Consider the following 24,646-nt stretch of genomic DNA (forward strand, 5'->3'; position numbering starts at 1 on the left):
ATTTTCTGGGCATTCCGAAAACATGCACAACTGAAAATTGACGATTTGTGATATATGACGTTGTTGAAAGGAGTGAGCGATATGTAAAAAAAATAACTCTCTTTTTTCTTAATAACAAAACAAACGTAAGCAGCTGTCGCTTTTTGAGAATATTTATAAATATTTCACGATGAAGGTTCACCGGGATTATCATTTTTTGCTGGAAAAGCCAGAAAATAAAACAAAGGCACCTGAGGCAACAGTAACCTTTGTTTTTCTTTCTTCATACATATTTAAAAAGTCAAGGCTCCGAGGCAACTTATTTCAGTCAACTCGCTGTATCATGATTCATAGGTGATTACTGTTTTGTTTGCCTTGTGTGTTGAACCAGCGGAAGGCATATAACGTTTCATAATGAGTATTGTAAATGTTTACTGGGTAATTTCTTTCATGGGCGAACGTAACAATATAAATGCAATTGTGATAATTACTCTCCAAGAGTAGTGAGTTGGCAACTAACTGATGGAAACAATGTATCAATGTATTGGTTCGATGAAAGTGGATAAAAATCGAGATAATTTTTGGATTATAAGTCAAATCCCATAACCAAACTAAATGAAATTTATAAAAAAGCTTTCTTTATCTATCCTTACATAATGATAATTAATATGTCATTTATTAAAATATATCTATGATATTTTCATTGCTTTTTTTGGTTACTTTTAATGGATATGTCTCATTTTTTTAAATATTGATTGTGTAAGATTATTTACTTTTTGGGGTAATTTTTAAATAAAATATATAAATTGACCTCAAACGTGCTTCCAATAAGTAAATCCTACGTGTGCTACATACACATTAATAGATTATTCGAACTAGTCCGAAATGGTTATTTTATGGCAGATATTCCCAAACTATGCGATGCGAGCCGATTTTTGATGAGTTGGAAAATACTAGCTACTCAGGTATTTCCAAAATATTTCTCAATACTTGGAAGTGGTAAAACCCTCCGATTACGCAAACTTTACACAAATACAATTACAATTAGATACACAAATATTTATTTAACATTACCCTGGACTGGCCCTTTGGTCCCTGAAGAGCAGGAGTGATCACCTTGCCTTCATGTAATGATCAAGACAACACTGAGTCAATTCTATGCAGTGCTCTATGCACCATTGGATGCGGATAAGGAAAGAAAAATTTATATGTGTGGTTTAGGACACATTGACTCCCAAAATTCAAGTGTGTATTCTGCAATAAAAAAACATTACCTAGTAAATAAATCATCCACAAATATGTCTCATCATATGTATGTCTCATCTAAAGATAATTTATCTTGGGATAGGTCAATAATTGACATGGGTCTCATATATTCCAGTTCAAATAACAATCAATACCATTCTAACTCTACCTAACACTTTTCCAATGCGATCTTCCACTTCACTGTTTTCGCTAAATGGACGCTTTTAAGAACAATAAATCTCTTTTCGATATTCCGTTTATTTTATTCCAATCTCAGCCGTTCACAAGACTTATAAAATACGACAACTTCGTTCAAAAGCAGACTTGAACAACTTACAAAATAAAAGGGATTATTCATTTCACAATTATTCGGGACTCAAGTTAAAAGTATTCAACTTATACATTCAATTCATGAGAATTTTTGATTGAAGGAACTTTAATGTAAAGACATTAAGTTTTATACGTGACTTTTGAAATGTTGAAAATAATCTTTGTGATTAATTTTATAATGCACAAAATAATTATAAGAGATCGACATGTCTTCTCCTAACCTTTCTTCGCACCCAATTGTGCATAGGGCACTGCATCGTTTTGACGCAGTGTTATCTTGATTGTTACTTACATGAAGGCATCACTCCTGCACTTCTGGGTCCAGTGCAGGGCAATATTTAATAAACAAAATAAATTAAAACATCTTGGTTTTTAACCATTTTTTTACTGGTACATTTTTTCGCCAACCGGTTTCAACAAGAACCTTGTCATCATCAGCGTTAAACATATGTTTTATAAAGTTTATAAAATGTGCCACAAAGTATCTGAGAAAAACATTCAAGAAAAAATAATATTACAGTGAAAAATCAATAATATTTATTTTCAACCCCCCCCTGGAAATCGAACCCAGGACTTCCAGCACGGTAGCTAAACACGCTAACCACTACACCACGGAGGCAGATCGGCATGTCAGTGTTTTAAATCTGTTTTATTCGGTGATAAAATGATTCCATGCTATTTTTATCCCAGTTTTCGTAAAAGAAGTAGACTATTTTATTAAATGAAACACATGAATATACCACTTTAATAAGTTTTATTTATATATACGACTAGTTTCGAAAACTAACAGATGTTTTCATCTTCTGGTATAAATTAAAACAGTATGTTTTAATTTGTACCAGAAGATGAAAACTTCTGTAAGTTTTCGAAACTAGTCGTATATATAAATAAAACTCATTCAAGTGGTATATTCAAGTGTTTAATTGAAAAAAAAATCAACATGTCATTCCACAAAGTTAATGTCGAATCAATAAATAATATAAAGAAGTAGACGATGGAACAAAATATTCCACATACACAGTTCTAAGTGTTTATGGTTATAATATGTAAATTACACATACAGATTTATCATCTTCATAGCCTTGCCAAATGCAGATAGTCGTCCATCTGCGATGTCAGGCACTCGATGCACAATTCGCCGTCATTCCTTCAAGTTAGGGGCGTTTAGAGAGTTTCGGGTCAGGTTGAGGGCGGCGCCTAATGAGGACCTCGTTAACTCCTTTATCTGGTCAGTCCATCTTTTGTGAGGTCATATCTTGCTCACTTAACCTCAAATGTTCAACGACTAGCTTCTCGAACTCTCCTTATTCTTTATGGCTACGTGCTTCAAGTAGAAAATAATGGTTAGTGATAAAAGCTATGTTAATTTTTTATTATGTAACGTTGAATTTAAAATTTTTAATGTATCCGCCTCGTCATCACACTCGGCTACCGTCCTGGAGGTTCCAGGTTCAATTTCCAGGCGTCAAATAAATACAATTGATTTTTTCACTCAAATATTTATTCAATATTACCTGAAGCGGAGGGTTGATCACCTTTCCTTCATGTGTTAACAATCAAGATAACACTGCGTTTTTATGATGCAGTGCCCTACACACCATTAGGGCGCGGATAAGTGTTTGAATAAATAAGTACATTTAATGTTGAACGTTGAATGTTAAATTTTGAGATTTGCAATTTGAATTTTGAATGTTGATTGTGGAATATTTAATGTATTTTGTAATGTATTGTTTGTTTAATGTTTAAAGTATCGCTTCTTGTTTTTCATTTGACAGTTTTTGGCATAAGATAGTGTTTGGTAAGTATTATAGTCATATGAGGCATCTCGTTGAACTTTTGAATTTAAACAAATAGATGTATAAAATGTTCTAATAAAAGAGTTTTATAATTACTTTTACTTAACAATAAACCCATGAAGATAAATTAGAAGACATATCATAGATCAGTTTATTGTCTGTGTAAAAATTTCGAATATTTCTTATCTTAGGCTACATATTTTCACAGGAATTTAAAAAATCATTTATTAACTTTTAAACAAATTACATAAAAAGGTAATTTAATATTCCCGATGAGCAATTTCCATTTCTCATTTTGGTAAATAAGATTAAGGTAAGCCAGAAACAGATAAGAAAGTAACAAATAAGAAACACAGGACAAAATGTAAAATATAAAGCAATAAAAGGTACAGCAAATGGACATATAAAAACATAAGGTAAGATACATGTTAAAATTAAAAACGTGAAAACATAACATCTTTCCATAAAGTATTTTTTCAGTTTAATAATTTTGGATCCCTGACTGGGTTCTATTTTATAAACGTCAGGCAGCTGATTAATTTGGGTATAGGCAATATATATTGTTAGGACCTTACTCCAAACTAAGTTGTATTCATCGGCTCCACATGTACTTTATTGTGTCCTCGTGTATTATTATAATGCATTTCTCTGTTAAACATCGGTCTGGTGTGTTAGGTCGGTTTTGTGTTAATCATATCACCGCCTTCTTTTTATAGGTCTTTTTATGTGTAAAATAACGGCTTCGATTGGGGTTATAACTTATTATTTTTACTACAAATTTATACTTCATATTAACGAATTTATAATGAAATATGTCCTTTTTATTGGAGTTTGTTTCGTATCTTAATAGTGTTATCCCAAAAAAACGTGCGGGCTGCTGGCGTTCCGCCGCCACTGTCTGATTTTCCGAGGCGCGCCGCTGCTGCCTCTAATTGTATTATATCAGTAGAAAGAGATTGTGCTAACAAAGAAAAGTAACTAATAAAGAAAAATATCTAATATGAATAATGATAATAAAAAGCATACTTCATTGTATCTTTAAGTTTTAATATATCAAAAACTTTAATGGAAGTCATTGAATATTAAGAAGCAAAACATAACAAGGATGAAATATAAAAGTTTGAAACCAATTTTCTTACTGGTATTTTTTGGTGGTGATTATATTTTATAAAATTATCTATATATAATGATTGTTTGAATGTCAGACAAAATAGTGTAGCGTTCTCTTTTCTCTGCCTACCCCTGCGGTGAAGCAGCGAGATGGTTTTTTTTATATAACTGACATATTGAAGGATAAATATCGTTTTGCAGAGACCCACAAATATAAACAAGAAGAAATAAATAAAAAGAACTAGAATATTGAATATATATCGCTCACTCCTTTCAACAACGTCATATATCAAAAATCGTCCATTTTCAGTTGTGCATGTTTTCAGAATGCCCAAAAAATGTACTATATCCCAGCAAAAGCGGCATATTTTTAACTTAATGTTTCCCGCTACAGGGCACAAAGTGTTGTTTTTGCATTTATTTTGAAAACATTTCATTATATTCTTAAACTTTAAAAACGACCTCCTGAAAAATCAATTTTTTTTATTATTTATATATGACGTTGTTGAAAAGAGTGAGCGATATGAACTCTTGATTGCCTAAACCTTAGTAAGCGTTGTATTATTTTTACTAGAAATTTTCTGTAAAAAAAACTACTAAGCGACTGTTTAAGATAATGATGAACACTATCTGACTTATTATTTTTGGTGATCGTCTGCCGATTCGCAAGAGTATAGTTTTTTTATGACAATCACACGTATAATACGATTATTTTCATATTATTTTTGACATCTCATCAAAGATGAAGAAGAATATGGAAGTCTGGGCATTTACGGGGCTGACGACCGTCATAGGCTGGTTTAAGTGATCACTTTATACACGTGTAACATTCACCAATTCTACCCATTATTGACAACCACTTCACTCAAATTCTTGGAAGTTCTATATATATATATATATATATATATATATATATATATATATATATATATATATATATATATATATATATATATATATATATATATATGAACCAATTTAGAAACCTTGTTCTTGAATCACTAGAACTTCACTAGAGACATCTATTGGTGAGATGTAAAGAAGCTTTTTACTAAGCAGAAAATCTTATATTAGTACGATTATTTTGTTATTTCAACGATGTATCCTTGTAAATTTTACACCCAATTTAGAAAATTGACTATTCAAGCATAAGACAAATTAAATACCGTTTGTATTCAGCTCATCTCTACCCAATGGCAAATCGTTCTAATCGGAATTCATCGCACACTGGGAAAACGTATCTTTTGGGTGAATAAATGATTGGTAATTATTTTAAATTACATTTTGCGCCTGATCAATAACTTTTGGCCAGTTGAATTGCGATTTGAGGATAAAGATTCCACTACCTCAGAGAAACAATAGTAATTTGATTTCGACTAATAACGGTTTATTGTCTCAAATTCATAGATTGCAATTCTATGAGTACATGTTTGTTACTACATAATTAAGGTGGCTCAACACAAATAAGTAAGGAATATAGATTTTGATGGAGAAACCTGTAATGAGTAAACCATCTTAACTTATGTGTCCCTGTTTTCACAAAAATATTTTTACTCACAAAATTTCAAAAGATTGAAACAAATTTTTGTATTCTTATTTTACATATCGTAGTCGTATAGGAGAAAGTGACCAAAAACAAAACGTAAAATGTTTAGGAGGGCCATTTAAATAACTTTTCCTTGGCAAGAAAATAAACATCAATGCAGTTAGTAATTTTTAATAAATCAATATATTATACTTCCAAGTTAAAAATCACTTTGGGATGTCTTCAGGGCAATATTAAGCTAGGAAGATATCAAATAGTCAATAATCACGTTTTTGTTTAAAAAAAATACACTTGGTCACTTTCTCCTGTATGACTACGATAGACAACATACAAGCTCTATTATAAGAATGAATAAATTGCGTTAACTTATATTTTGTTGTACAGTTCTTCGAAAGGCATATATAATAGATCACCTCAACCGTTTATTTTACGTCACTTTATTCTGTTTGAATAAAATAACTGGTAGAGAATCGATCGACAGGAAGTAAAGTCGGTCTTAATTTCCTTTTTATTACTGATACCTTGAAAAAAGTGGTAACATTATATATTTTTTAGGCAAACATTAGAACGGCAATATTTACTATACTTTAATATGTGATAATGACTGTTACAATGGTAAATGTAAAATTTTCAACGTGTTACGGGTATTTCCAATTCATTCGTGAATAAGTTCAAAATAAAAAAAATAATGAAGCAAAATGTGACTACATCAGTATCAAAAGTTGGTTATAAAAGGAACGATCGTAAAATTCTACCACGACCTTCACGAAATCTGTAAAAATTAATAATCAAAGACAAATACAGTACTTGATTTTTTATAACTCAATGATTTCAATACACTTTTTTTATATAACATAATTCACACCGTATTCCATGAGAATTACGTGAACTATTTGAACGTTCCATGAATTATTTGAACGTAGAATATTTTACATAGATGTTAAATTTTGAAACAAATATTAAACTTAAACAGTTTTCTATAACTTAAAAACTTTAAAATCACGGCCATGGCTGGGTAAAAGCACTAGTAATATACGTATAATATGTTTTATATCTTTTCATAGAATTTATATATAATTGATATTTGCGGTAAAAGATGATCAGTCTGTCAGCCTCGTTTACAAATTACATTAAACGGGTAATTTTAAATGCTCACATTTAAATGATTCTACCAGAAATCTCCTTCTTTTAGTTAAAGTAGATAACTAATGTATGTTATTTGATAAATTAAGGTCATTTAAAGTAATGTCATAAAGCCCCAGCTGTAATAATATATGAATGTGAAGTATTTCTGTCCGTCCTGCACATTATAAAAGCTGCCTCATCCCTTTAAATGCAAATGGTTTAAATTCACCCTAGTTAGCATATTCAAGCTTGCTAAGAGGGTTATGCGTTTTAAGGTGTAAAACAAGCATAGGTACATATACGGAATACAGCTTTCTGATATACACTCTTAAAAATTAATTTTATTCAACAATAATAACGAAACTAAAAAAAAGGTTTAAAAATATTTTTTTTTTAAATATACATATTATATGTATGAGCATATTCATTCCAATAATTCTTCTTTACAATAAAAACAAATATTTTTTCTTATTTTAAGGATAATTAAAAAAAATCATTTATACTCTTTAGTTATTTCACAAACGATATATTTTTTTAATGCAATACCTTATTAAAACTAAAAATATGTCTTTTCAATAAAAGGAAACACCCACCTTTATTATGATATATTTTCATTTGGAAACCATTGAAAAATAAATGGTATTTGGATGATGGACTTATAGCCGAAATAAATTAAATTTATAATTACGAAACATGGTTTTTCCTTATTATATAAAAAAATAAAGCTAAATTTTGACTTATAATTCGAAACAGTATGTTAAAATATTAAATATCATTCCTTCAAATGTCCGTTTGTTCCACAAAAACGGTTTAAAAATAAAGGTTTTTCTTATTTTCCTAGTTAAATCAGTTTTATCTTTCCATATTTTACTTTCAGTAATTCAAATTTTCAACTAAGTATCGACATATAATGACTGTTACATGTTTATTGGTATCTTAGAGACAGGGAGAAAGATTTTTTTATATTACAGGGTGAAAGGAAATGAAACAAAGGTAATTACAGTATTCATCAAATATATCTGATCGTGTACAAACACACACATTTTCCTTTGGGAATTAAATGAACTGTTGCCTTTATTACCTGCGCGGTATATTCATTTCTGTTATAGATGGTGACATGATAAGAGGATTTCAGCAGGTGAATATGTTTTTCAAACTTATTTACGTAAAAAGGCAATTTCATTCCAAACATAAATTGTTTTTCATTACTCTAATATTTTATTTTTTACAATAGCGAAATTGCGCAGTAAAAATAATTAAATTCCCTTTAAAAATGTATTTACAAAGTGTTTATAAAGGTAAAGATAATTACGAAAACAAATTTATGATACAAATGTTGTTGTATAAAGAAGCAGAGGAAGACCGAAGAAAACTGGGTGCAATCAGATATGACAAATACTTGAATGCGGCCGAGTCAGGAGTCGAAATAATCGGCGGGTATGAATGAGGAGATGCATGAATGTGGCAGAGGCGAAGAATGTTTGCAAAGACAGAGTGGTATGGCGTTATATTCTCTTTGACTACCACTGCGTGGAAGTGGCGTGATGGTTAGTTAGTTAGTTCATAAAATCAGTGTTTGATTTTAACATTTTACATTTAAAAATAATATGGTTTTTAAATTTCATTTCAAATTCAATTTTTGTGAGTAGAAGTAAAAAAAATATAAAAATAAGGTAACATATAAATTACATAACATAACATGAAAAATAAACGAGTATATAAGAGAACATAAATAACATATTAATGAATGTTACACAATGTTTTTTTCGGTATAAAAACAAAAGTTCATGGAAATATGCAATGAAAAAAATAGATTCCTTCAAAGGAATACTTCAGTTTATTCTCCCTTCTGTCTTCCCATTTGTAAATTACGTGAGGATGTTTTATGAGCACGAGATTATTACAGAAATGAGAAAATTACGTTCCGCTCTGAAACGAAATTTGTAAAATGAAAGCTTTTGTAATGAAATTAGCGTAAAACATAAAAAAAGTACACATGAAGGATTTTTAACAGACGCATTTATATGTTTTAAGTCGACTTTTTGTAGTCGGTTTTATGCTCGGTCTTTATTTTGTTACTCTACCTCATTTGGAAGAGTTTTACGTTTTCGTTATAATGAATCCAATAAAAAATACATTTGTAATAAAGGCAATTACCGTTTACAATCCGCCTAGTTTGTAGTACCTCTTTTGACACAAACCAGAGAGCAATCCCTGTCTGGGTCCGTCATTAACAAACCCTTTTGAATATACAACTGGGATTTGAATCGTGATATTCCACCTTTTTATAAACCATGAAATTGGGATTGGAAAATCGATTTATAAATACCTGTTTTATTTTAATTTTAAGGGTTTCTCATTCGAATTAATAGAGAATAATATTCCATTACCTTGTTTTCCATGGAGACTATGAATTCATTTATATATTTTTTCACATCTATATATGTATGTATGTAGTATATGGATATGTGTTTATATGGTATACGCATCATATATAGCGCCCTCTTAGTTCTTGTAACTAGAATTTGTTTACACTATCCACCATTTACTTAGCGCTTTATGAACATTTCTGTATACTTTACGTTCAAGTATTATCTACCCTATGATTGCAAACAGCTATATAAGGTATCAAAGGTTTTGATCAATATCGCTAGTCCATTTTTGGTTAGTTGGAAGATATTCTTTCTTAGCCATAAGCCTGCAGACGTAAATTTTATTTATCTTGATCGTTAATCAGCCCTTCGCTTCAGGTGCAAGTCCTGGGTAATATTGAATAAATATAAGAGTGAAAGAATCCTTATATTTATTTGACCCTCCCCTGGAAATCGAGCCCGGGACCTCCAGAACGGTAGCCGTGCGTGCTGACTATTACAATATGGAGGCGGATATGTTTAAAATATTATTTGGCACTTATTGAGAAAATTATTACAAAGCTCATATCGTTTTTATAGTAGTTACACTGAATGAAGAAGGGGACCACAAAACTTAATATAGAATATCTTCAAAAGTTGTCGCAATTTTATCTCATGTTTTCCAGCTAATTGGTGACTACGTTTGTTTGTTGCGCTAATTACTTAACAGCGTTAAACGGGTTAGTTTGAATGTTTTCACATATTCCAAAAAGGTACTATTCAACTGAAAATATTTTTGTTTTTCGCGTTTCATTAAAAGGGTTGGGCAAATACCTGGAGATGTGATAAAAAAAGTTCCACGTCATTATTTTTATAATTTGTCTTTTTTATTTTTTTTATTTCAATTCAAATATTTGTATATATTTTGAACAATTCTTTTACATACATTTGAAAGCTTTTATTTATTTTGATGAATTGAACAAACGCTAATAAAATGTCTCCGATGGATTAAAATTTATTTTTGATATTTCTTTTGTAACGTAATGTATATTAAAGTGGTAACTGTGCCGGAGACTCTAGGTTCTAATCCCAGGAGAGCTAAAAATAAACATTAAAGATTTTCCAATATAAAAATCTATTTAGTAATATAAAATAAATGAATTTCATAAATATTGACAAATTTAAAAAAAAATTCACAAATGAAATAAAATCCCGAAGAGCAGGATTGATCACTCTACTTTCATGAAAATAACTATCAAGGTTATACTTCATAAATACAATGCAGTACCCTATGCACCATTGTATGCGGATAAAGATAAGAAATGGAAGACATGTTGACTCTTATCCTTAGAACATAGTGAGCGATCGAAGATTTTCTTCTCAAATAAATATGTGTGATCCGGAAAAAAATTGTACTTTGGAGTGATAAGGAAACCCATCTAACCTAACCTAATCTTACCTAACCTTACTAGTATTTACGATCTTTTGAAGGGAAAAGGCCGATATTTTCTAAATTTAAAAAGGGGGTTTATTTCAAAAGAAAGATTATACGTTTTCTTTGCAGTGATAACTTTGCTTCTAGAACTTTTTTCTAAAGACTTCGTTATTTTAAAATCGGTTACCAATCTTCCCATTCAAATAGACCCTATGGGACCTTTGTTTTCAAACTTCAAATTCAGGGTTGATTACCGGAGAACATATTATTTTTTCCATCATATCCTTTTTTATTGTTGCAATGAAAAATATTATTGAATTGATATATCTGTGTTTATCATAAAAATGATTTCCTCCATAAAAAAATTGTAAGGTTTATTATCATATGTGCTATATGTGTAAATACTAATCTGACATGTCTATGATTTTCATGATAGTGAAGTGCAGTAGTAGAAAAATTTATTGTAACCACCAAAAATAAAAAGAAAATATTCATTATTTTACTGTAGTCTTAAATTAATTTTCATAAGGTTATATTCTTGATAGTCGGACAGTGAGATTTAAAAAAAAGTTTGTAAGACTTGTAGTAAAGTAAACTTGCATATATATGGAATGTTATTTTTTTATGAATATTGGTATATGTGTACATGTAAATAATCATAAATGAACAACAGGTTTCAAATGTCATGATAAAATTAAGTATGTATAACTTTTTTTTTACTTCAACACTAGATATTTTAAATTTTGAATATTTGAAAGGCTCTAAATTTTTACTTGTTTTGCGTGAATATACTGTAATTTTTTTTTCTTCTTTCATATATATGTATATAAATGTACACATATACATATATATATATATATATATATATATATATATATATATATATATATATATATATATATATATATATATATATATATATATATATATATATATATATATATATATATATATATATATATATATATATATATATATATATATATATATATATATATATATATATATATATATATATATATATATATATATATATATATATATATATATATATATATATATATATATATATATATATATATATATATATATATATATATATATATATATATATATATATATATATACACAATATATATATAAATATATATATATATATATATATATATATATATATATATATATATATATATATATATATATATATATATATATATATACACAAAAATGTGTTTTTTCTATACTATTAATATATTTATCAAATTCTCATACAATGCACTCACGCAAGCGCACACATTAAAAAATATTTAATTTAAATATTTGTGAATTTAATACTTTTATAAAAATTTGACCAGAGAGTGTCTATTGATTCGCATACAATGAATATGATATGAATGAGAGATCAGGAGGGTTCTTATTATGGTGTGACTGAGTATTGATTTATGGAACTAACTCCATGCCATATGACATATCGAAAAGCACAAATGATATGAGATATGGCGGTAGAGTAAAAAGGCTCAGATAAAAATGAGTAACACGAGTACGTTCACCAGAAATATTTAAAAAATATCTTATTATCTACTTATTCATTATGATGAAATTTTAAATATTTCGTTTTAAATATTTGTTTGGTATTTTTACACGTATCTGATTGGTATGTTTAATGCAAATTATATGAAAATGCATGTATATGAAACAATAAACATCTGTGTTGATAATTATGTTTTATCTGAATGTATAAATGCAAAGGCACGTCTTCACAAACATCAAAATTACCTCTGCACACTTACAAAGACATAAAATATATGCTTTATTTATACTATACTAGTCGAAGATCAAAAAGTGGTAGTGAGGTATTTTTTTTGACAATCACGACTCAATCAATAAATTATAACTTGTACTAGTAATTACTTTATAAAATTAGCATCCCCTTACATTTAGTAGGAAATATGTTAGGTATAGTAAGTAGGTTTTAGACTTACTACTCAATGTTTTTTATAGCTTAAAAATGGTTATTATACATATATGTATAGACGACTCAATCAATAAATTATAACTTGTACTAGTAATTACTTTATAAAATTAACATCCCCTTACATTTAGTAGGAAATATGTTAGGTATAGTAAGTAGGTTTTAGACTTACTACTCAATATTTTTTATAGCTTAAAAATGGTTACTATACATATATGTATAAATAAACGACCCGTGGACATTAATTTATATTTTTAGGCGTGCGGTGGCGACGAAGGGAAAAATATGGCGTAAGACGCAGCTAAGATTGAAATTCAGTTGGCTAGGGGCTAGGCTATGTAATTCGCATGCCTCCCGAGAATGCCATCAAGTTTGTTTCTTTTACAAGGCATCGGGTTCTCACCGCCCAGAACGTCTACTACTGACAATCAATGAGTAGTTCTGTTACTTGGGAGGATGTAATGGAGTAGGCAGATGACAGAAGAGCCTGGATGCAGTTTGTTGACTTCATATGCTCCACAAAGGGAAAGGGTACGGTTAAGTGAAGAAATGAATGAATTAATGATATGTTAAACACCAAAATTTTCCATACAAACTAAAGTAATAAATAATGAAAAATACTTTTTAAAAATATTTTTATAACATTTTATATTGACATTCACACATGTTTCTGTATTTTTAATGATAATGGTGAACTGAATAAACATGTTTTTTTCTGTTTTCTCCTTTTTAACTTTTTTTGTAAATTTAAGTTATGGTATATGTTTTCGTTAGAGTTTTAAGGCCGTCAATTGGCAAATGTTTTCGTTTCTACAAAAGATTTGTTGGCTAGTATAATGTTTTTGCCTTGCTACAATTATCATCTATATTCCATGTTTCATGTCTCCTAAAAAGACTGAAAATAAAATACGAAGACTACTGCATAATTTCTTGCAAAGAGCTCAAAAACAGAAGCACTGACCTCGAATTAATCGTATATTTCAAGAACACCTACTGGGCCTGCGTGTTTGAAAACTAAAGTTGTTAGGAACATTATAGTGAAGAAAAAGTTTAACTTGAAGCTGTAGGTTCTTGAAACTTTTAGTTTCTGAGGCTCTTTCAAATTCACGCAACCGAATGATCTCATTAGTAGGTTTTCCTTCGAAATCACTTAAAATACTATAATCCCTTTAGGAAAAAAACTAAATATACCTTTTAAAGATCTTTTTAATTGTAAATGTTTTTTTTTAATATATACTATCACCTCAAACTTTGATTTGATCGTCTTAATGTAAACCAATCAAATTACGTAAATTAAACACTAGTTAGCGTAATGAATACTGTGGTAGTTCTAATTACTTACTACTGACAATAAGATACATAATAAGGAATGTATGGCAGTAGGATATAGAAAATTGAAAAAATGTAAAGAGTAAGGAGAGGATCTAAAAAACAAATAATGTGATAAGCAGTTGGGATTCTAAAGAAAGGTCTATGTTTTAGACGTTTTTTGAGGTTGTCAGGGTAAGAAAGAGAAAAAGATAGAGTGTACATATATTTTTAATTGAAGTACATATGTTAAAATAAGCTTATTACCTATGTCATAAAAACACAAGAATAAAAATTTAAACAATTCGTAGAACATAGGTATTTGCTTAAATTTGTTTGTGCTTAATTTTCTTATTTCAAATCATTATATTTTTCACAACTTTCATTTCCAGGATTTCGACTAAAGGTCAAATGTTGTTTTTGAACTCTCAAACATTTTTGGATCATAAACTCAACATAAACTTATCCAAGACCAACATATGTTTTTGTTGTCTGATAGCTATGACAAAAATAAACTTCTTAACGATAAAGTTAGAATAACAATGAAGAAAATGTATTTAAAAAGTTTTTATAAGAAAAGTTATATGAATTTGTGAAATGATACACGCTTAATTTAATACAGACTTTTAAAATGGATTTAAAAGTCGTTTGTATTGGAAATGAATCTTTAAGCCTTTTATTTCGAAAGTTTTCACAGTCCCACCGGGAAGGTTTCCGCACTGAATCTTTATGTGAAGTGATGTTTTCTGGGTATAAACGGGATTTTTAAACTCTAGAATTCGTTAAAAATTCTTTCCCTATTTTTTACATTTACATTTGATTCCCTGCAGCTCGCTTTGGGTGAATTATGTTTGCAGTAAACTGTGTTAAGGCATTGAGACTAATGAAGGTTTAAAAAACGGCGAACTCCATTTGTCATGGTTAAGCTACTAGGAATTTTTCTTTTTCTTTGAAATTATTTTTCCGAACTCGACACGAACGTTTTTCATGGAACAAAATATTTGCTTTTTTAATTGTCTTGTATTTCGGATTTTTGTATGTGTATGTAAACATATTCATAATATAATTATTTTTTTATAATCACAAGCAAAAATTTCAAAAATTAAAATAAATTTGTAAACAAAAGTTGTACGTTTAAAATATTATTTCCCCACCCCCCCTCATTGAGTCATAGGTCACTACAGCGTATTGACGTGGTGTTTACTTGATCACAGGAAGAAAGGTGTACAATCATGCAGTCTCTTGGATCTAGGAGAGGATTTCATTACATATTTCAAATGAAAGAGCTTTTGTAATAGATTTTACACCTATCTTAAAAAAAGAAGGCATGCTATGTAGTAACGAAAAAGAGAGTAGGTACCAGTGATAACTATGGCATTGAGTACATATACGTACTCGTTCAAGTTTGGCATTGATAATGCATGCAAGTACTTAGACAATGGAGGGAAACTATGCATTTAAAAAAAAAAAACAAAAAAAAACAAATGATTGCGACCTAGACTTGACCTTAAACTTAACAGCTGTCCTTCAAAAATGCGAGCAATATCGTATGCACGCTTCGTTTGTTTCCCTATATAAGATAAAATAGTATGTAATCAGTTATTTCCTTAGCAACTGTGGTTTGGTTTTGTTGCTAACCATAAAACTGTAGATTACATCAACTTGTTTATTTACAAAACAACCGCTTATTGCATTTTAATATATTTGAGTGCTTGAGCTGTCAGTAAACGATGCATTTTATCGTATCATATTCGTGATTATCTGTTACTCATTACAGCCTAATTATGGCAAACATTTTCTTTCAAGTTAGATAAAAAAATATTCTAGTTAGGAATATTTTTTGAAAATTATTACATTTATAAACCTTAACATTTAAAATCTCCTAATATCTAATTAGCAAATACCTATGAAAAAAAAAATCATAAAATGATTCTTAAGGTAAGCATATTTCTTCAGCTAAAAATTCTAAGATGGAATGTTTAACCAATAAGAAATTTTCTCAAATAAATCAGTGGAAAATTTCTAAGATAAATGTAAATATTTACACTGTTAGAAAAAAAACGTGTAAAACATAAAGATATTCCTCAATATTTTGACATATTAATACTCGGACATTTTGTCTGGTGGTGAGGTAAAATCGGCACTCATGTCTCACTGGACCCTATGCTAAATAAATAATAAAAGTATGATCGACACACGTTCATGATTTAAACATGAAATATTTTATGGAAATGCCAACTGAGGTTTTACATACATACCTTACTTCAAAAACATTCTGTTTGGAAATACTCGAAAAAAGAAAAGTCTGAATTTATTTATTAAAAACAATAGTTCGACATTTAAATCACTAACGCATAAAATTGCTATTTTGATGAAAAATTTACCATTCTACCAATGATTTAGTGCGGTTGTCATTCATCGGTAAAATGATGAATGTTACACATGTATTATGTGATATGTAAGCCCTGTAAATACCAAGACATCATATTCTTCATCTATATTGAGATATTAATAAAAAAAATGTGTGTTTAGAAAGCTTGGACATGTAGAACCAATGAGTAAAGAAAGAACAATTATATGATGAGAATATACTACGAAATAGGAGCAGAGGAAGACCTGGGAAAGCTTGGAATGAATAAGCATTTAAAATACTTGAAAGTGGTCAAGACAGGAGTTGGAATAATCTGCGGGTATGTATGAGGAAATGCATGAATGTGGAAAAGGCTAACATTGTTAACAAAGACAGAGAGTGGTGTGGTTTTCTATTCTCTCTGCCTATTACCGTGGGAAGCGCCGTGGTGGTTAGTGAGGTAGTTATGTTAATTAAAATGCATCCATATAACAACCATTGGATGAAATGCGTGACTATGTAGTCGTTTTTCTGAAACAATGTCTCTAATAAATTGACTAACCTGTAGGGACACTTAGATTCACCACCTGCCGAACCATATTTCTCGCCAAGATACAAACCAGAATCTCTTTCAAACTCGGCCCTATTGGGAAAAGTTTCAAGTAGTTCTGATAAAATTTCACGTGAAATATCCATAAAAACTTCACTAAGCTTTGAGAAATTATAACCATATTCACGCTGTATTTTATGAGGGATATTGTAAAGTCATTTTCGGATAATTTGGATATTGTGACCTAGAAAGATAGTAAACTTTGTATAATATTATGAAATAAGTTATAATGGTGAAACAACGTGATGATGAGAAAATAAAAGCTTATTATTGTAGTATTGTCCACCTCCGTAGTGTAATGGTCGACGCATTGGGTAACCGTGCTGGATGTCCCGGGTTCGATTTCCGGGTGGTAAAATAAATACGTATATTTTCACTCAATTTTTTTTAATATCACCCTGGACTGATACAAGAAGCGCAGCGCTGATCACCTAGCCTTCATGCAATTAACGATCAAGATAACAATGTGACGCTACGATGCAGTGCCCTATGCACCATTGGGTGCGGATAGGGGTTAACTACTTCACACTCTTTTTTTTAAGAAATTGTTCGAAACGATTTTTTTATTGCATTTTAATTATGTAGTTACACGTCATTTTTAAACCACGTTTTTGTTCTTTCCTCATTATTTATTATAAAACTTATTAAAAAAAATATATAAAAAAAGATAAAATAGGCTACGCGATTCTGACATGAAAAAAAACATGCTAACAAAATAATTATTAATAATTAGGAAAATGATACCTAATTTTCTGTATGGTAGAGGCGAAAGCATGGTAGGTACAACACATAATGATACGTTGCATTGAATACGACTGTGTTGTGGATTGTCTGTGGGAGAATTTATTTTTCAATTCAGATTTTTTTTTTATTCTGTTGTCAAGAGATGTTTGAATGCATTTCTACAAATATTTTTTACCCAAAAAGCCATCAGTAAAAAACATATTCAACTTTCTTTGAGTAAACTAAAAGAACAAAAGTCAGTTCAAATATTAATAATTTAACGAATCCGAAAACAATTCATTTGAAATTGTGCAGTAAAAAAGGAACTCACATGGAATCATGTATGCCATTAAAATATGTAAACGCATCTTAGGTTTTTTTTGTGTAAAGATTTTTGTATATCAAATTTGATCGAGCTCGGACATGACGCCAAGTGAACGCGCTCACAGGAAAGCGCGTGGATCTATAGTGAAAGCTAATTCGCGAAGCGGTTAAATGAAGAAAGAAAGAAATTTTCAAGAGTAACGGTGCTGAATTTAAAAGGATTCAATGCTATCACTTACTGAAATGAAACGGAAATATACTCGTTTTTTTTAATTAAAACGATCATATTTTTCATCCCTCTCAAAAAAAGTGCCTAAACGTCGGTGTTAGTGAACCCATGGCGGTCTAGCACCAAAAAAAGGTATAGGTACAGATAGTTCTAAGGAACCAGCAGTTGACACGACCGACGGGCGACAAGAGAAGTGAACAGTGTCGAATATTTTAAGCGAACCCAAAATTGATGAAAATCGTAGAAGATTTATTAAGGACAAAAGAAGATAGATTTACAAGAAAAATATATTCACTGAGCAAAAAGATTTATCGTTCCTTCTTTGTTTCACCGGCGGATAAATTGTTTTTACCCTTCAACGTCAAACTAGGGTTCAAGTACAAGAAACGTTTGTTATATATAGAGACACCTTAACCATCGCTTTAAATACGAAAAAAATACAGGTTAAAATCAATAATTGATTTACATATGATTTTTTCATTTTATAATTAACAAGATAACTTTGTATTTTTTTTCTCAAAAGGAATAACCCTCAAAATCTGTACTTTTTAGAGGTTTATCTTGAGGTAGGATATTAAGGGTGAGAAAGGTAAATGTGAAAAATACATCACAAATACCCAAAAAAAGGGAAAATAAATATTTTGTTTTATTTTTCAATTGGCGGGAATTGAACGCGTTTCGCAGTTGGGCTTCTACTCAACTACGCCACGTAAGTCATTATTAAATTACTATGTAACTATAAAATTACCTTGTTAAATTACATAAAAAATTACAAGTTGGTTTATAATCCTTCGGACTCAAAGTTAAATAAAGTCTGATGAATATCGTTAAGGAAATGATAGATGTCTTCGAGAATGACAAACAATAAAATTGATACATTATTGACTTTGTTCTGAATTTCATAAATTAAATGCAAATACTCTGAAAATAATTTCAGCTCCAAGGAAGGGGTGTCTCCCTAAGTTATTTTTCATTATTGCTTTATCCTTGTTCCGAAGCGCAGAAGGTAGAATTTACGGTCTAAGCCGAAAACCTTTACACAAATAAATTCTATCTGGGTTTTACGAAAATTTATGTTATATGTACCTAATAATTAATTAAGTTTATCTAATTAACCACCCTTTTTCAACAGTATTTTCAAACGTTTTTTAATACTACTTCTAATATTGCAAAATCTTATTTTGCATAAATAGAACTATATATATATACATATATTTATATATATATATATATATATATATATATATATATATATATATATATATATATATATATATATATATATATATATATATATATATATATATATATATATATATATATATATATATATATATATATATATATATATATATATATATATATATATATATATATATATATATATATATATATATATATATATATATATATATGTATATATATATATATATATATATATATATATATATATATATATATATATATACACATATGTATATATATTTAAATACTCGTTATACCGAGAGAACGTATATGTGGCTAATGTGAGCGGGAGAAAAGAACGAGGAGGGCCGAAAAATACTTGGTGTGATCAGTTCAATCAGAACCTTAAACCTGGTCGTGTTAAAAGTTTGCGTATGAGGATAGACGAGTGTGGCGTTCCATACTCTCTTACTACCCCTAAGGGGGAACAGCTTGATGGTTCTAGTAGTATTAGTAGTATACGAATGTATAATTCTGAATGGTTGTCGGAACAAATTCTGTTTAGGGTAAAGTTAAGGTGAGGGTAAAGTTCTTACTTCAAATGTTGATTTAACAAGGTTACCAAAAGTTTCTTTAACTGTCTTTCCCTTAAAATTATTATTGAGAAGTAAGTGGGTCATTAGGAACCATCTGTCAAAACATAAATAAGTTTTTATAATTGAATTATTCATTTAATAAATTGCGAAATATACCATCTCTGGGGTCAAGTAATTTGAGATGAGAATCTCGAATTAAGTTTGTACAAGAATATATTTATATTTACGATGTCGGATTCTGTGAGACAGTTAGATGCAAAATAAGGGTGTATCTTAATCTTCACGTAGCGAGGGGTGAAAATAATATTTACCCAAAAAAATAGTGAAAAAAACGTAGCATGTAGTTGTCTGCTAAACACTACATCAGAAACAGATTTACAAAATGATGAGCATAATTACTCACGCAATAAACAGTCATTAAGGGGAGAACACATTCATAAATGTAAGAAAGTAAATTATTATATTTTTTATAAATAATAATAATAATAATGAAAATCTGCTTAAGTTAAAATCTGTTTAAATTAAGCAATAAAAAATATTTATATTAATTTTACATTGATAAAAAAGTGTGCAATAGAGTTTTATCCCATTTTATAATATTCCTTCATCCTTTATTGTAAAATGATGTATTTTAAAATATCCTATCATAAATGTATTTAAAATATAAAATTAAAACCAACACTTAAAAAAAACTGCCAATAAAAATAGTTCAGCGGACATGTTTTTATTATATGCTTCAAATATATGTTATGAAAACTGCAATTAATTTATTACTATATTTTTCCTCTAATTTCGTACAGTGAAATGTAACAATTATTTTTCGAAACAGTCAGAAACGGGACTAACCGCAGCATATTTAAAATATGAAATTACACAATTGTAAAGAACAAAGCAAATATATTGTTTTATAACAAAGTTATTTTGTAAGTTATGGAATTAGAAATCACCAAGTTATTAATTAAAATATCGAACATGTAAAAATATGAACATTTTGAGTTTCATTACAAATTTCTCAACTTTATGTGAAAAGTTTATACTCGTTATATAAATAACCAGAGAGTTTTAAATATGAAATTATATATATATTTCTTAACTTGGTTCGCTTGAACACTAAATTATGAGTAACTCAAAGTCTGTGTATGTATACTTTTGATACTCTGTATACTTAATAAGACCCTTATTAGCTTTAGAAAAGAAAGTTTAAAATAATTTTAAAAATATCCGATGCCTATATTTTCTAATAAATATCCAGTTACATAAAGTCTTAATTATAACTTAAAAAAAACGTACTTGTAAGTTATACGAATAAAGAAATTTATATTTCCTTAATTAAAATCATTTAAAAATAATGTTAAAAATGATATTGGATTTATTATAAAGTGCAGTTTTCGTCAAAATACCTACCTCAAAGGCGTTTGAGTTAAACTCTAAAATAAAAATATGTCGGAAAAATACTCTTTTTTCTCAGTTTCTAGCTCCTGGCGGAAAGGCAATATTTTTTCTGAGAAAATTAATTTTAAATTAATGAATTTGAGTAGTGTGTTATAAAAATAATTACAAATATGGAAATTAAAGCAAGGCTTTAATGTATGATTTAATGAAATCAAATTAATGAAATGGATTTTGATGTGTAAATTTGAATAATATATGGATGAATCTAGAATCGCTGGTTGACAACTTCTACTGCACAAATTAAAATTAGTCAAGATTCGGAATTGGAAATATTTTTTTTAATTAACGTTTTACCACAAAGTGACTGCCGAATCAATTAATCGAAATATTTACATTCAAAAGAAAAAACAAACATTTTCAAGTTCATTTTTCATTTGGGTCTCATCCATTCGGAAACCTCAATAGAAAATTGAAATCTGACATATTTTACAAGTTGAAAATGCAAGTACATAATTACTTAGTTTCAATTTTTCTTTATACTATGATAAGAAATATATAACACATACACATAAATACATATGTACACATATATTTACTTTTCTGAGTATTGAAAAAATATAAATAATGAAATTGGTAAATTGAAAAGTTACGTTTGTTTTAGTCTCAGGGAGAAATACACCAGTCTTTCTGACACGGAAATTTAAATCACTTTTAATGATATGCCAAAATGTTGACATTTGTTATGACACACGAGTCTGTCAGTTACGTTAAGGATTCAACCGAGTCCTGGGACTAGAAATGAATTATGTCTCTTTAATGTCTGTACCTAGTATCTATGTACGGGTATTAGTGTATGCATGTGTATACTGTATAAAGTGTCACTGTATTACGGAGGTAATGCTTTAGTACGAGGAGAAAGAAAAATAAATATAAAATAATCATTTTGGAAAGAAGCACGTCAGAATCATTATACGAGTATATTCGTCAGTGAAAAAACAAACAAAAATAGAAAATTATCATTGAAAACAGTAGTGTTCTTCAACCAAAAGTATTCTTTTTTCCTAAGTTTATTTAAAATGCTTTAAAGCTAGTGAAATGAATTCAGCTTGACTGCGAAACTTAATTATTTTTTTTTACTAATCTACTTATTTTTTGTATTAAAATAAAGTGTATTTATTTCTCGTCTTTTCTTTCATTTAATTATGGATATTTTTTTATGTTATTTTTCTTTTAATTTACTAACTGACCACTATCCCGCTTCAAGGGTAGGCAGAAAGAATAGAACTCCACACCACTAAGAAGATTCTTCGCCCTTTTCATATTCATGCAACGCCTCATACATACTCACCGATTTTGTCTAATCTACATATCTACCCTTAGGTACATTTTTCAAATACATGGTCATGCCGAATTTTTCTCGGTCTTCTCCCACTTCTATTTCTTACTACATAAGCCTATATTGTTATTTTTCACCCATTCGTTCCACATGTCCAAACCATCTTAATATATTGAAACTAATTTTAGTATAATTCTACGTATTAACTGAATCAAATATATTTGTATATTACAGACTTCCTACTCACTGAACGGATATGGCAAATACGACATTTTAAATGTAATCAGTACTACGGTTGCCATTATTTGATTTGAAACATGCTCTAATAATATTTTGATGTATATTTGTACAAACAAAAATAATACAACTGAAGGGTCTAATGTACATACAGAGTTATTCAGCCGGTACCTAACAGCTCATTGAATAAATAAAGGCATTTACCGAAATTCAGATGGACTCCGGCTTTCGCCCAAGACAGTTAGTTCGTCTCCATACTTTCTGAAAATATAAAAAAATAACAGTTAGATAACAAACTAAAAAATAGGTTTTCGATAAAAAAATTCCAGGATAGTATTATTTTTATTTTTACTTCTTCTTTTAACTTTTATCCTCACCCAATGGTGTATAGGGCACTGCATTGTTGTTTGATTAGCTGATATTGCTTCTTAGCAATAAGGGGATAATGTTTATAATTGTTATACAAGATGTTTACAACATTTAAAGTAAATAAATTATTTTGTTCAATTATCTTAGTCCCACGTTTCATGTACCATTAAATAAATAAATATTAGGTTAAACATTCTCCTTTTATTTTTTTGACCCCTCTAGGAATCAATTGTCCACCTCCGTGGTGTAATGATTAGCGTGTTTAGCTACCATGCTGGACGTGATTCTTCACTCAAATATTACACCCTGGACTGATACTAGAAGCGCTGGAGTGATCACCTTGCCCTCGAATACGTAACGATCTAGTTTATCTAACACTAATTTATATAATGCCATTTTTTTCAAATACTACCTCAAGGTCAATGTAAAGCTATATTAATTTGTTTATTTCACCAAACACATAATTACAAATACCAAATTACAATAATTTGACTCCTCATTGAGTTTTCCCGTGATGATGCACATTTTACAAAATTCATTTATAAAACGATAATTTTAGAAAATTGTTTGTGCAATCACATACGATTTGTGATTTAAAATACAATTCGGATTATATATATAAATATAAATATATATATATATATATATATATATATATATATATATATATATATATATATATATATACATATATATATATATATATATATATATATATATATATATATATATATATATATATATACAAATATATATATATATATATATATATATATATATATATATATATATATATATATATATATATATATATATATATATATATATATATATATATATATATATATATATTTATATATATATATATATATATATATATATATATATATAAATAAATATATATATATATATATATATATATATATATATATATATATATATATATATATATAAATAAATATATATATATATATATATATATATATATATATATATATATATATATATATATATATATATATATATTCTTATAAATAAAATTCATATTTACATAGCTTTTCCATTTGTCGTGTAATAGGGCTATGCGGCGTTTCGTTT

At 28.6% G+C, this 24,646-nt stretch overlaps 1 protein-coding gene across 2 annotated transcripts in view; it reads right to left on the reverse strand.

Moving 5' to 3' along the window:
- The window catches only part of LOC148300251 (G protein-coupled receptor dmsr-1-like), a 93,404-nt gene extending 69,963 nt beyond the window's left edge, over nucleotides 1–23,441 (reverse strand). For both annotated transcript variants that reach the window (XM_088275051.1, XM_088275050.1), the window contains exon 1: nucleotides 23,384–23,441. The gene's annotated coding sequence lies outside the window, so the exon portion shown is untranslated. The remainder of the gene's footprint in view (nucleotides 1–23,383) is intronic.
- Between the last annotated feature and the right edge of the window lie 1,205 nt (nucleotides 23,442–24,646).

This window comes from Brachycentrus maculatus, unplaced genomic scaffold, assembly GCF_059751285.1.
Source record: "Brachycentrus maculatus isolate JH-2025_06_01 unplaced genomic scaffold, ASM5975128v1 h1tg000769l, whole genome shotgun sequence".
Taxonomy (NCBI): Eukaryota; Metazoa; Arthropoda; class Insecta; order Trichoptera; family Brachycentridae; genus Brachycentrus; species Brachycentrus maculatus.